At 46.7% G+C, this 12,620-nt stretch overlaps 1 protein-coding gene and 1 pseudogene across 1 annotated transcript in view; both read right to left on the bottom strand.

The window, feature by feature from the left end:
* The window catches only part of WDFY4 (WDFY family member 4), a 306,252-nt gene extending 304,674 nt beyond the window's left edge, over positions 1-1,578 (bottom strand). Inside the window, exon 1 of the mRNA XM_042959970.1 lies at positions 1,556-1,578. The gene's annotated coding sequence lies outside the window, so the exon portion shown is untranslated. The remainder of the gene's footprint in view (positions 1-1,555) is intronic.
* LOC122232180 lies at positions 697-817 on the bottom strand (annotated as a pseudogene).
* Positions 1,579-12,620: the final 11,042 nt, after the last annotated feature.

Raw genomic sequence — 12,620 nt, 5'->3', positions numbered from 1 at the left:
CAAATGTCCACCAACTGGATAAAGAGTAAACAAATCATGGTATATTTGTACAATAGAATTCTGTTCAACAATGAAAAGGTCTGCTATCGACACACCCTTCAATACGGATGAATCTCACAGACATTACCGACTGGATGGAGCGGCACACAAAAAGTACATATATTCTGTGATCCTATTTATATGAAAAATAGCCTATGTTAAAAAAAAAAAGATCAGAGCATTGGTTGCCTCTGGGAATGAGATACTGACTGGAAAGAGGCACAAAGGAACTTTTGGAAGTGATGGGAATATTTTATGTTTTGATAGAGGTATGAGCTACAAAAGTAGAGCATTTTGCAAATATACATAAAAATATACACGCATAAAATTTTACATTAAAAAACTATAAAAATAATTAAGGAAGCAATAAGATATAAATGAACCAAAAACGGCAAAATGTCGATCAAGGTTGACGTTGAACCACGGGTACATGGGTTCATTATATTATTTTATTTGTGTATATTCAAATATTTTCCATAATAAAACTTTTTTAGAAGAAAAAGAAAGCAAGCAAGAAGGGAAGGCTAGGTATGCCACAAATCAAAATATACTCTAAATCTTCTATCATGGAAACATTGTTCTCATGGGTAAATAGAGAAAACAGTGGAACAGAAGATCCAGAAAAAGCCTCAATTACACGCGCAAATTTAGTGTCCTCAAAGGTGACATCTCACATCAGTGGAGAAAGACGAACTACTAATAAGTGAGTTAGACAACTGGATACAAATATAAGAACAGATACTACACTCGATCTTAGCCAAAAAAGCCGAGAAGCAGTGGATAGAAATAGAAGAAAAAAATAAAATTTGATCATTTCTCACAACTAAATAGAAGCCAAATGAGTCCATTGTTTACATGCAAAAAAAAAAAAAAATTTAAACACATGCTAAAGAAAAAAATAAAAGGGTTCACAGAGCAGCTGGCAGCTACCAATGGTGACATAGCTCTGGAGAGGTGGCCACAACACAGGTCTGTCCCAAGGAGGTGGCAGGCTCGAGGCAGGGACACAGACCTCGAGTGAGAGCCCAAGGAGGGGCCGACGGGAAGAGCTAGGATTCCAAGAGCAGACAGAGCTGAGCCGTGGGGCGTGGGGTCCCAGAGGCTGCCCGCAGGCTGGGGAAACCAGGAGAAACAAAAGTAAAGCATGCATTCATTTCACCAGTGCCCGTGGCCAAGTCGTGCAAGGAGTGACTGCCCTCCAGTCATCACATTAGGTCAACCACTGCTGCAGCCTCTGGACTGGGAGTGAGGAGGAAGGAAGGGGAGGGGACGGAGGAGGAGAGGAGCACACACTGTATTGGTGTGGCACCCAGAACAACCGCGGCAGGCCCAGACTGAATCTTGGACACGGCTGGCAGCACAATGATGGTGTGGCAGGGCCACAGGGGAGGAGGGTCGAAATGGTGGTCCTTCCAAAATTCTACCTAATCCAGGAAGGGCTGCTTTTCCTGGGCCACAATGGACCCTTACTGGGTACAGAGAATTTGCCCGCAGGGAGGTCCTGAGAAGAATTTACCTTGGCGCATCAAGCTCCTTGAAGACGGTCTGTCCCACGGAGAGGATGGGCATACTGGGAGCTGGCTAAGAGAGGGCCAGGCCAGGAAGCAGTGGGCAGCAAGGCAGAGACAACCAGGGGTCAGGTGGGAATGTGTGTGAGGCCGCGTTCCCAGGGCAGGCAGGGCGGGGGGGTCTGGACAGCGCTGCGTGCGGCTCTCCCGGCCCGTCAACAGGAAGGTGAAGGAGGGAAAGTGGCACCCAGGGACCCGCTACGCACCCTCTGAGGCCTGGCTGTGAACCAGAACTGATTCCCTGGGCAAATACCGAATGAGGACAGCCACCCCCTGGCAGTGGTGCCACCATGCCTTTGACCTCTTGGAGGAAGGCCAGGGTCCGAGAACAGAGACACGGTTTCTGGAGGCAGACTTTTCTCCCTTGTCCTTAGTGAAGTAAGGTCTGGATGGGAGGTGTGTCCTCAGCCCCACCATGCAGGAGCCTGGTGGCTTCCTCTACATGCCTCACTGGGTAGGCTCTTGGCCGGAGGTACAGAAAGTGAGTGGCTGGCTTTGCCAGAGCAAGCAGGATGTGGCATTCCTCTTGTCCCTGCTTCCTGCCGTCTGTATCATTCCACCTGCGGGACTCTCGCCGGCTCCTTCCCTGGTCCACAGCATCCATGGTGGAACAGAGCCGTGCATGGCTCCTGAATACCATCTCTCACGTGAGGTCAGCCTCCCAGAGACAGATGTTCCCGAACCCTCACACCTCCTTTTGAATCAGTGAACACCAGGACCAACCAAATGTGGCCCGGATGGGATCTGGAGTTGACTGTGATTAGGTCACTGTGGGTCACTATGGGTCAGTCCCCCAGTCAGAACTATCACTGGTGGCTCACCCTGGGCAAACCTGGCTGTCTGGGCTGCAGCCACATGGGAGGCTGGAGTGGGATGGGTGCAGGGAAGGCTGTCTGATCCTGCATCCTTACAGCTCGGACCCAGCCAGATGCTCATGCCCCAAAGAGGTCACCTTACAGCGATCGCTGCAAGGCAGCTAAGTACATCCTCTCCTGGAGCCAAAGGAGACAGAAAGGAATGCAGGTGCTTTGAACGAGATGCTGCCATGTTTGACCCTGGAGGAGGGGAGAGGGAGCCAAAGGCCTGGGAGGCTGGGGTTAGAGGGTCCGGAAAGAGCTAAGTGAGGTTAGGATCACTATGCAGAGCGGCAGAGTGGAGCCGAAAGAGCAGAGTGGCCTAGCTTCCGTTCTCAGAAGCTTGGTCAAGGTTAGATGCCTCTGTGGAGGAGCCTCCCTCCCAACTCCCGCCAAGATGCACCGAGATGATGGGAAGGAAGGGAGGCGCCTTTCTCCGTGTCCCAAGGCTGTTCTTTGGGTCCCGCATCCTTTGTCACAGGGTAGAGCCCAGGTCCTCCACAGCCATCCTGGGGGCCTCGGTGCCTTTGTACAACCCACTCTGGACAGTGGCCTTTGGGGACAGGGAAGCAGCAGAGGCACTGCAGGTGCCGGCTTCATGCTTCAGTAACCACTTTGCCAGCTGGCCTGTGGCCCCCATGGGCCTCCGCTCAGGCGTGGCTCCCGGACACGCCCTGCAGAAACAGAGCAGGAGGTCAATGTGAGCTTTGAACATCAACAGAAGCAGGGCTGCCACAGACCCCATCGGAGACCCAAAGCCCTTGTGCTCGGGGAGGAGGCTGTGGGGCCGTGACACCCGCCCTCCCGGGAGCACCGTTCCCAGCAGGCATGAGGCCTGACAGAGGGAAGGACTGGTCACAGGCTGCTGGGAGGAGAGTGGCGGGGAGCAGGCAGGAACGGTGATCTCAGGCACATTATTTAACTACACTGAGACTGTTGCCCCATCTGAAAATGAAGAAAATGCAGCTGTTTCATACAGATTTTGCCTTAATGAGAAGTAAATAGAATAAGAGTGTAAAGTGTAGGTAGGGCACCCTACACTTGTCAACAGAGTTCTGCTTGGGGGCATTTCCTGGGCGAGGTTGGTGGGAGGAGAAGGGGGTGATGCCCTGGCCAATATTGGTTTAACTATTTCAATCCTTTGCTGCAGAGAACAGGAACTTGCCAACTTAAGCCACTAAGCTGTAGGACTCTGAGTAGGATGTCTAATCTGCCTGGGCCTCCCGCTCCATTATACATAAATTTAGGGTAATAGGGATTAAATAATAAGAATGTTGGGGTGCCTGGTGGGAGCTCAACTCTTGATTTCGGCTCAGGTCACGATCTCACAGTTCGGTTCGTCAAGATCGAGCTCCGGATCGGGCGTTCTCTCTCTCTCCCTCTCTCTCTGCCCTTCCACTGCTCGCGTGCCTATGATCTCTCTCTCTCTCAAAACAAATAAAGACATTTTAAAAAAAGAATGTACCATCTGGAAAAGTGCAATGTTTAGCACATGGCGAATATCTGTGGTGCAAACAAGCACGAAATGTGACCAGTCCCCAGTGTAACTCCAGAATTCCCCTGGCTGGCCGCGGGGAGCTGGAGAGCCAAGGGAGGTGGAATTCAAGACGAAATGTGAGTGCGGGCCTTTCAGGGTATTTGCATATGTGGTCGAAAGCAAAATACACAGTAAAAAAAGATTCCTGCAAAGTATATACACTTCCAGGCTGAGGAAGCAGAAGTTACTTTTTTAATAGCGATGTGGGTTTTTTTTTTTTTCACTTACAAAATTATACCTGAACATGAAAGCCAAATTCAGCTTCTAAGAACCAAACGCTGGCTTCTCTTTTGCCTGTGATCAAGTTCAGCTTTGCCCAAATAATCGCTCAGAGTGATTTCTTGTAGATCTTCTCGTGGTTATACCATTACAACTTTAGCTCACACTTTTATTTTAGGATTAATTTTAGACAGCGTCTATAGACATTCAGAAGTGAAAAACAAGACAATTAGCACGCTTCCCCTATTGTCTTCTTCCTCTCTCATACGCCTCCCTGATTCATATTATATTTTTATTTTCTTCTTCTAGCCGCCGCCTTTCCAACTTTGTTCATCATATTTTTATATGTCCCTCCGGCAGTTGCCTTCATGAATTTCATGGCATGCTCACTCCTCTATGCACTAAATTAACACAGCACTGGCTGCTATGGAAGGTAAAGAAACAGACCAGTTATTCTCCCTCTCCATTCTTCTTATTTATGCTTGTTATATAATTGTCTTCCTATTCATCATGGTTGAAAATCTTTGTGTTCGCTAACTACAAGTCTCTGACTTGCTTTGCCGCTAGGTTGGCCCTAAAAGCTCGAAAGCTAACAAACAGCATTGACAATAGTACGGTTTTGTCCATCTTCACGGTAGAGTCAAGAAACGTGATTGACCCTGAGAGTAGAAAAGTACTCCTGAGGGGCGCCTGGGTGGCTCAGTCGGTTAAGAGGCCGACTTCGGCTCAGGTCATGATCTCACGGTCTGTGAGTTCGAGCCCCGCATCGGGCTCTGTGCTGACAGCTCAGAACCCGGAGCCCGTTTCAGATTCTGTGTCTCCCTCTCTCTCTGACCCTCCCCTGTTCATGCTTTGTCTCTCTCTGTCTCAAAAATAAATAAACGTTAAAAAAAAAATTAAAAAAAAAAAAAGTACTCCTGAGTCATTAACACCTTAAAGTTAGATTATATAAAACTTTTCATTAAATAATAATGATTCAATAAAGTATATTAAATAAAAGGTAATAAATACTCAAAATCTACTCATTTCATTACACTTTGCTCTTGTGCTGCTGTGGTTATTGTATCTGTGTGGTGGAAACACTGTATAATAATGTGCTGTGTGGTTGGTATTTTAAAACTGGCCACCGTGGGAGAATTTACACCATGGAAACTGGAAAAATACTACAAACAGGGACTTGATTTGTTATTTTACTGATTAAATTTAAGAAAGTTGTGGGGGCGGGGAGCATCCAGGTGGCTCAGTCAATTAAGCGTCCGACTTCAGCTCAGGTCATGATCTCAGGTTCGTGGGTTCAAGCCCCGCATCAGGCTCTGTGCTGACAGCTCAGAGCATGGAGCCTGCTTCGGATTCTGTGTCTCTCTCTCTCTCTCTGTCTGCCCCTCCCCCACTTGTGCGTGTGCCCTCTCATTCTCTCTCTCTCTCCTCTCTCTCAAAAATAAATAAACATTAAAAAAAATTTTTTTTAATGGAAAGGGGTGGGGAAATTGTTAATAATGCAGATTAAATTGGGCTGTGTCTATAGTCATTACACTATGATGTACATTACATTACATTACGTTACATTACATTACATTATAGTCATTATGTTGTGAAAAGCACAAAATTGAAGAAATATTTTTCTGGTGTTTGCAAACAAGTATCTCATTCAACATAGTCACTCAAGCCATTACACAGCTAAGGAAAGTTCTGACATATGGAGCACAGAAGCTAAAAATGGTTTCAGCTTAATGAATATAATCTGAGAAAGAGTTTAGCAGTAAATTACATATCAGACTTAATGACCATAAATTATTGGGTAAAGCACTGTGAATCATAGGGCAACTCTATTTGTCAAATCATGGTTAACTTGAAACTCTAGGGGTGCCTGGGTGGCTCAGTCAGTTAGGTGTCCGAATCTTGATTTCAGCACAGATCACAATCTCGCGGTTTATAAGATCGAGCCTGGCGTCGGGCTCCGTGCTGACAGCTCAGAGCCTGCTTGGGATTCTCTCCCCCTCTCTCTGCCCCTCCTTTGCTCTGTCTTTCTCTCAAAATAAATAAATGAACTTAAAAACATTAAAAGGAAGTTGAGACTCTAGTTTGGCTACAGACTCAAAAGTTTAGCAAAAAGTAATAAAAGCATCCCATAAGAATTAATTGGCTAAACGGACTCTGTAATCAAGAATCGTATGCTCTGTAGTTATTTGTGAATCATGTGCTACACATACTTTATATTGGTAAAATTTGTAATAAACTGAAATGATAGATAGACAAACAGATAGAAAGACAGGACAAACACATTTTTGAGAGCTGGTTGTTAGGCATTTACCAGAACACCACTGTCTCACAGTCTGGCTGAACTTACCATCACATCACATAAGAGATTGGGAGAAAATGGAAAGAAAGACCCCCTCCTCCCACGCTCCAGGACCAGCGTGGTCCCTGGGGGCTACAGAACTCATCACACAGGTCACTGGGACTTGTCCTAAGATGGGGAAGCAAATGCTGAGAAACAGCAGGGTTGACAGGGCAGGCCACTCCTCTGTGCCTTCAGCCACATTTCTAAAAAGGGACTGCTGATCTCTCTCCCTGGGCTCATGGGGCAGTCGTGAGATTCCGGAGCATCATGGCTGTGCCGATGTGCCGGCCCAGGGGCAATCTTTGCCCCTTACGAGAGGTGCCACCATCCCCACCACCAATTACCAGCAGAAACTGTGGCTCACACCGCCCCCTCCCCTGGCAAGCTGCCAGCACGGAGCCGTTGCAGGGGCCGGCCTGATTCTGACGCAAGCGGAAGAAGCAGAGGGAGGCTTGGCCACTTCTCCTTTTGGCTCACGCCCACTGAGGTCTCTGCGCAGGGAGCACATTTGAATTCTCAAGCCTCAGCCACAGGTTCACTTCAAGTTTTGAGGGAAAATTTACGGGCAATTTCGTTATAGCTGATTGTAGCTAGGTCCTGTGCAGAAGTACCGCTCGGTGTTTCTGGAGAGCTACAAAATGTGCAAATGATTGCTCTGACTGAGGGTGGATTTGACTCTCACTCATGGGAATTGATTGTCTTTCCCATCCAGAGATTTCTTGCAGAAAACCCTAAATTATAGTATTTTATGTACCCTTCTGTGGATCTGTCCTAAGGAAATAACCCAATATTCAGAAAAATATAGGTCTGCCTCAAATCCTTTTTTCAAATAATGTAATGATGTGGGAACATAAATGCAGAAGCAAAGCAAACACAGAAGGGTTCTGCTTGGGGGGGGGCCTTTAAAATAACTTTATATACCGTCATTAATATGTCATTTCAGATGTTATTCGAATGCCATGAGGAAGTGCTTGATTTAAAATGTTAAGTGAAGGGGCGCCTGGGTGGCTCAGTCGGTTAAGCGTCCGACTTCGGCTCAGGTCACGATCTCACGGTATGCGAGTTCGAGCCCCGTGTTGGGCTCTGTGCTGACCGCTCAGAGCCTGGAGCCTGTTTCAGATTCTGTGTCTCCCTCTCTCTCTGCCCCTCCCCCGTTCATGCTCTGTCTCTGTCTCAAAAATAAATAAACGTTAAAAAAAAAAAACATTAAAATGTTAAGTGAAAAGGCCAATGAGCAGCATCACGGCTGTGAGCCTCTGCTCTGGATCCAAAAGCCTCAGTTGGAGTCCTGCTTCTGTCCCTCATTAGCTTCCTGACCCTCCTGTCACTTCCCTCCTGAGGCCTCAGCTTTCTCATCCATACAATAGGGCCGTAGCAATACCCCTCTTCGTGGGCAGTTGTGAGGAAAACAAGGAGAGGATCCATGGCACCTGGTGCACAGTGAGTCATTGACATCATCCATAACCAGCATTGTTAACTGCATCTGTGGCAAAATCCATCCACCTAAAATCCTGGTGGGGAATATCACCGACTTCCCCTAGCAGCTACGGCTGGATGGAGCCACCAGGTGAGGTGCCTTGTCCTCATTCCTGCCTGTCTGCTATAGGATTCTCTCTCCTCCCTACGCTCTCCCTACTGCTCATCCATTCTGCACACCACTCGGCTATAGCTGTCTCCTTGCCCTTCTGATCTGTGAGCTCTTGAGTCAGGGAGTCTCTCGCTCACTTCTGTGGCCCCAGCCCCAAGCACAGAACCTGGCAAATAGTAGGTGCTCAAACATTTGACCATCAGATTTTTCCAAGTTTTATTGGAGAGCGTTTCAGAGATTTACTGCTGCATAACAAAATATAATGGTTTCAAATAGCAACTATTTGTTGCTTCTCATGATTCTGTGGGACTGGAAGCCGATGGGGCTCAGCTGGATGGTTCTCTGTGCCTCGTAGTGTGGGCTGGGGGCCGCCAGCTGTATCCACCTGGGGTCTGGAGGGGCTGGAAGGTCCAAGGGATCCGACTCACATGGCTGATACCTCGGTGGTCCTGGTGGCTTCTCTTTCCCACATGGCCTCTCATCACTCACTAGGCTGGCACAAGCCTGCAACAACATGGCGGCTGACTTCCTGAGAGCGAAAGTGATGCCGACAGACTTCTCAGGGGCTACTTGCAAATCTGCCACAGCATCATGTCCACCTCTTGATGGGAGAAGGGATGTGCATACCAGGCGAGGGGAATCTGGAAGGCCATCTTTGGAGCATCTGATACTTGATGAATAGAAATAAGAGGAAAACGTAGCGGGGAGTAACACCACCTTCAGCTGGTCTGGAGTAGCGTGAGCTGAAGTCTTGCTGTTTCTGTTCAGAGTGACACTGGGCCCTGGAAGAAGTGCAGCTGCAGCTGTTTCCCCAGGAGCAGCCAGCTGGGGGTGTCCCCGCAGGGAGGCTGTGCTCTACTCAGTGGGGAGTGACCACAGCACTCGGCACCCTCTGGGCCCTCAGAGAAGCCTGCTCAGCTTGCTGCTCCTGATTCCCTGCATCCCAGCACCCGGGTGCTATGCCCTGTGGGGGAGATCAAGGTGAGTAGGGCAGCCTCCATGAGCTCTGCCGGACAGGAAGGTGTGACCCTGGCAGCTCATTGCCATGGAGACACAGGGACCCACGTGCCTACATGAGCACTGAGAGAAAGGGCCACGGGTCCAGGAAGGAGTGGGGGTCCCTGCCTCGGGCACCATGCTTTGAGGGCCCACAATAACTCAAACATACACGGCAAAAATCTGTTAAAGAACAAGTGCCCCTGTCCCTCGAGATTTACACAAAGTGCTGGCCCAGCAGGACCCACGGCCTTGACTTTAAACATCTGTTTGCTAGCGGCACCTGGGTGGCTCAGTCAGTTCCGCTCTTGGTTTCAGCTCAGGTTATGAGCTCATGGTTCATGAGACCCAGCCCCGCAGTCAGCTCTGTGATAGGCTCCTCACTGACAGCATGGGAGCCTGCTTGGGCTCGCTCTCTCTCTCTCTTTCTCTCTTTCTCTCTCTCTCTCTGTCTCTCTCCCCACTCCCCACTTGCACATGCTCAAACCCTCTCTCTCTCACACACAAAATAAATAAATAGATAAATAAATAAATAAATAAATAAATAAATAAATAGAATTTGTTTGCTAGCCTAGCCCTGTCCAGAAGCCACGTCTCTTCCCCTACATCCTCAAAAGAAAAAGCAAATGTCATGAGTTTGGTTTGCAGGTTCAGGCCTATCTTTTTTTTTTTTTTAATGTTTATTTATTTTTGAGAGAGAGAGGGAACATGAGAGGCAGAGGGGCAGAGAGAGTGGAGGACAGAGGATCTGACAGCAGGGAGCCTGATGCAGGGCTTGAACCCGTGAACTGTGAGATCATGACCTGAGCCAAAATCAAGAGTCAGATGCTTAACTGACTGAGCCACCCAGGCGCTCCCTTCCTTTCACACTTTTTTGAGTATTTATAGTATAAGACTTTTGTATCTCTGTGAATTATTTTTTTTATTGTCTTATACTGACAGTAATCTTTATCCTCTTGAAGGCTCTTCCTCAGTCCATTTTCTCTTTTAGTAATATCACAAAAGCAGTTTTCTTTTAGCTACTCTTTGGCTGGTGTATCATTTTCAATTCATCTGTTTCCAATATTTCTGTGTTCTTATATTTTAGGTCTGTCTCTTGGCAAACAGCTATAATTTGATTTTTTTGTAATCCAACCTAAGCACCTCTGTTTTTTTTAATATATGAGCTTGATCTGTTTATATTTACTATGGTCACTGATACGTTTATACCCACTCTTTACCTTCTTTTGTATGTCTGTTTACCATGATTTTTAAGTTTTTTTCCTCCCTTTCTTCCTTCTGTTGAACTTTTTAAGTTTCTTGGGTTGTTTTGTTTTGTTTTGTCGGTCTTTATCTCCCTCTACTGGTTTGGGAGTTATACACTCTATTTCTATTCTTGTTATTAAAATGTCAACATGTGTACTTGACTTTGAAAAGTCTAGAGCTGAGCTGTTCATTACAGCAGGGATACCAGCCACCTCTGACTACTGAACGTTTGAAATGGGATCAATAGACAATTAAATTTTTCATGTTGATGAATGTTCATCTTAATTTTAAAACTGATACACGATCCAGTTGTTGGCAAGTTTTTCCTATGTTTGGAACAATTTGGATAGGCAAATTGTCTTTTCCAACTCTAAATTTTGTGAAATCTAAATAGATCAAAATTTTCCAATGGAAATTTAGCATCCAAAATGAGATGCAGTATAAGTGTTAAAATACACACCAGATTTGGAAGACTTTGTACAGAAAGAGTATAAAATTTTTCAAAAATAGGATGTTGATCTCATGTTGAAGTGACAGTTGACCTTTGAACAACACGGGTTTCTTGATAAATACAATACAGTATTGTAAACGTATTTTCTCTTCTTTATGATTTTCGTAATAACATTTTCTTTTTTCTAGCTTCCTTTATTGTAAGAATAAAGTATATAAGATATATAGCACACACAATATGTGCTGATCGACTGTTTATGTTAACAGTAAGGCTTTCAATCCACAACAGACTATTAGTAGTGACGTTTGTAGGAGTCGAAAGCAGATTTTTGACTGTGGGAGGCATCAGCACCCTGAACCCCCCCACTTGTTCAAGGGTCAAATGTATAATATCTTGCCTATATTGTATTCAACAAAATATGTTATTAAACTATTTCCTCTCCCCCTTTTCAACATAACTACTAGAAAAATTTTAACTGCATGTGTGGCTCGCATGATATCTCTATGGGACGTGCTCATCTAGAGTTACAGCCCCAGGTACCCAGGAGTCTGGAGCTTCTAATTCTCCCCCATTCTCCTCTTCCATGTGATTATATTCCGTATTAGATATTGCGTCATCTGCAATACCCACTCCACCTTGTTCTTCACACCCCTGCCTTAATTCATTGTTCTCATTTGTTTTACATACGATGATAATTTAGGTTTACCAAAATGTCTGCCCATTTCCTCGTCCACCTGTACACCTGACACTCAGGCCTTCTTTGCAGCTCAGCTTTCTATACAGCTTCCAGAGGCCATGCTGAAGGCTGCATTGACTCTCTCAGTGTCACTAGTGATAGCAAGGACCCAGGCCCGGGCAGAGCCCCACCGGCCACAGGTACAAGGACCTCCATGCCTCTGTTGGAGTACAGCTGCTCCACTGTGGCCTCTTCCACCCCAGCGGGAGTGGCGGGGGGCAGGAGCTGTGGAAGGCGGGGGCCGGCGAGCTGCAGACAGGCGAGCAGGCTTCCACACCCCGCCAGCCTCTCTGTGGCTGGTCACCATGCTCACACTGGCCTCTGACTCAGAGAGGGACTTCGGATGAGCAGCACCTTGCCCATTCCTCTCATCCTCTCCGAGAATGTATATCTGACTGTCTTGGCCACACTCTCTGGAGAGATGAGGGGCCTTAAGGCCTCTGCTATGTGAGCACTACCTGACCAGGGTCATGGTCAAAGCATCTTCCTCTCCCCTAAGGCCTTAGGGAGGCATTCCCCAGGGGCTGTACCATTCATTTCAGCCCAGTAGGCCAGGTCCTGGACCACTGGGAAGTAAGTGAGGCATTCATTGCCTCCTTCAAATTTGCACCCTGGCTGCCTCACTAGCCTCACCCTTGTCCCAGCATCCAATTCCCCAGAAGTATGTGTTTCCCATGGGTACTATACAAGTGATTCCTTTGAGCCCCCTGAGGTCTACAGAGCCCCTCCTCAGAAGGACTTCCTCAGCAATGGCAGTGACCTGCTGGAAAGCGCATGTACACACACACACACACACACACACACACACATGCATATATATATATATATATATATGTATGTATGTATACACACACACACCATAAGTAGTGTGCTGAGAGCACCATCATGTGGCCACAATTTCCAATTACAGTCAGGAGATATATACATATATATACATATATATATATATATGTATATACACACACACACACACACACACACATATATATATACATATACACACAAAATTAGTTTAGCATTTTTTCTATTCAGTAATGGGAAGTCCT

Source organism: Panthera tigris, chromosome D2 (genome assembly GCF_018350195.1).
Source record: "Panthera tigris isolate Pti1 chromosome D2, P.tigris_Pti1_mat1.1, whole genome shotgun sequence".
Classification (NCBI taxonomy): Eukaryota; Metazoa; Chordata; class Mammalia; order Carnivora; family Felidae; genus Panthera; species Panthera tigris.
The sequence above is the reverse complement of the archived record's forward strand: the minus strand, read 5'-3'. Positions and strand labels throughout refer to the sequence as shown.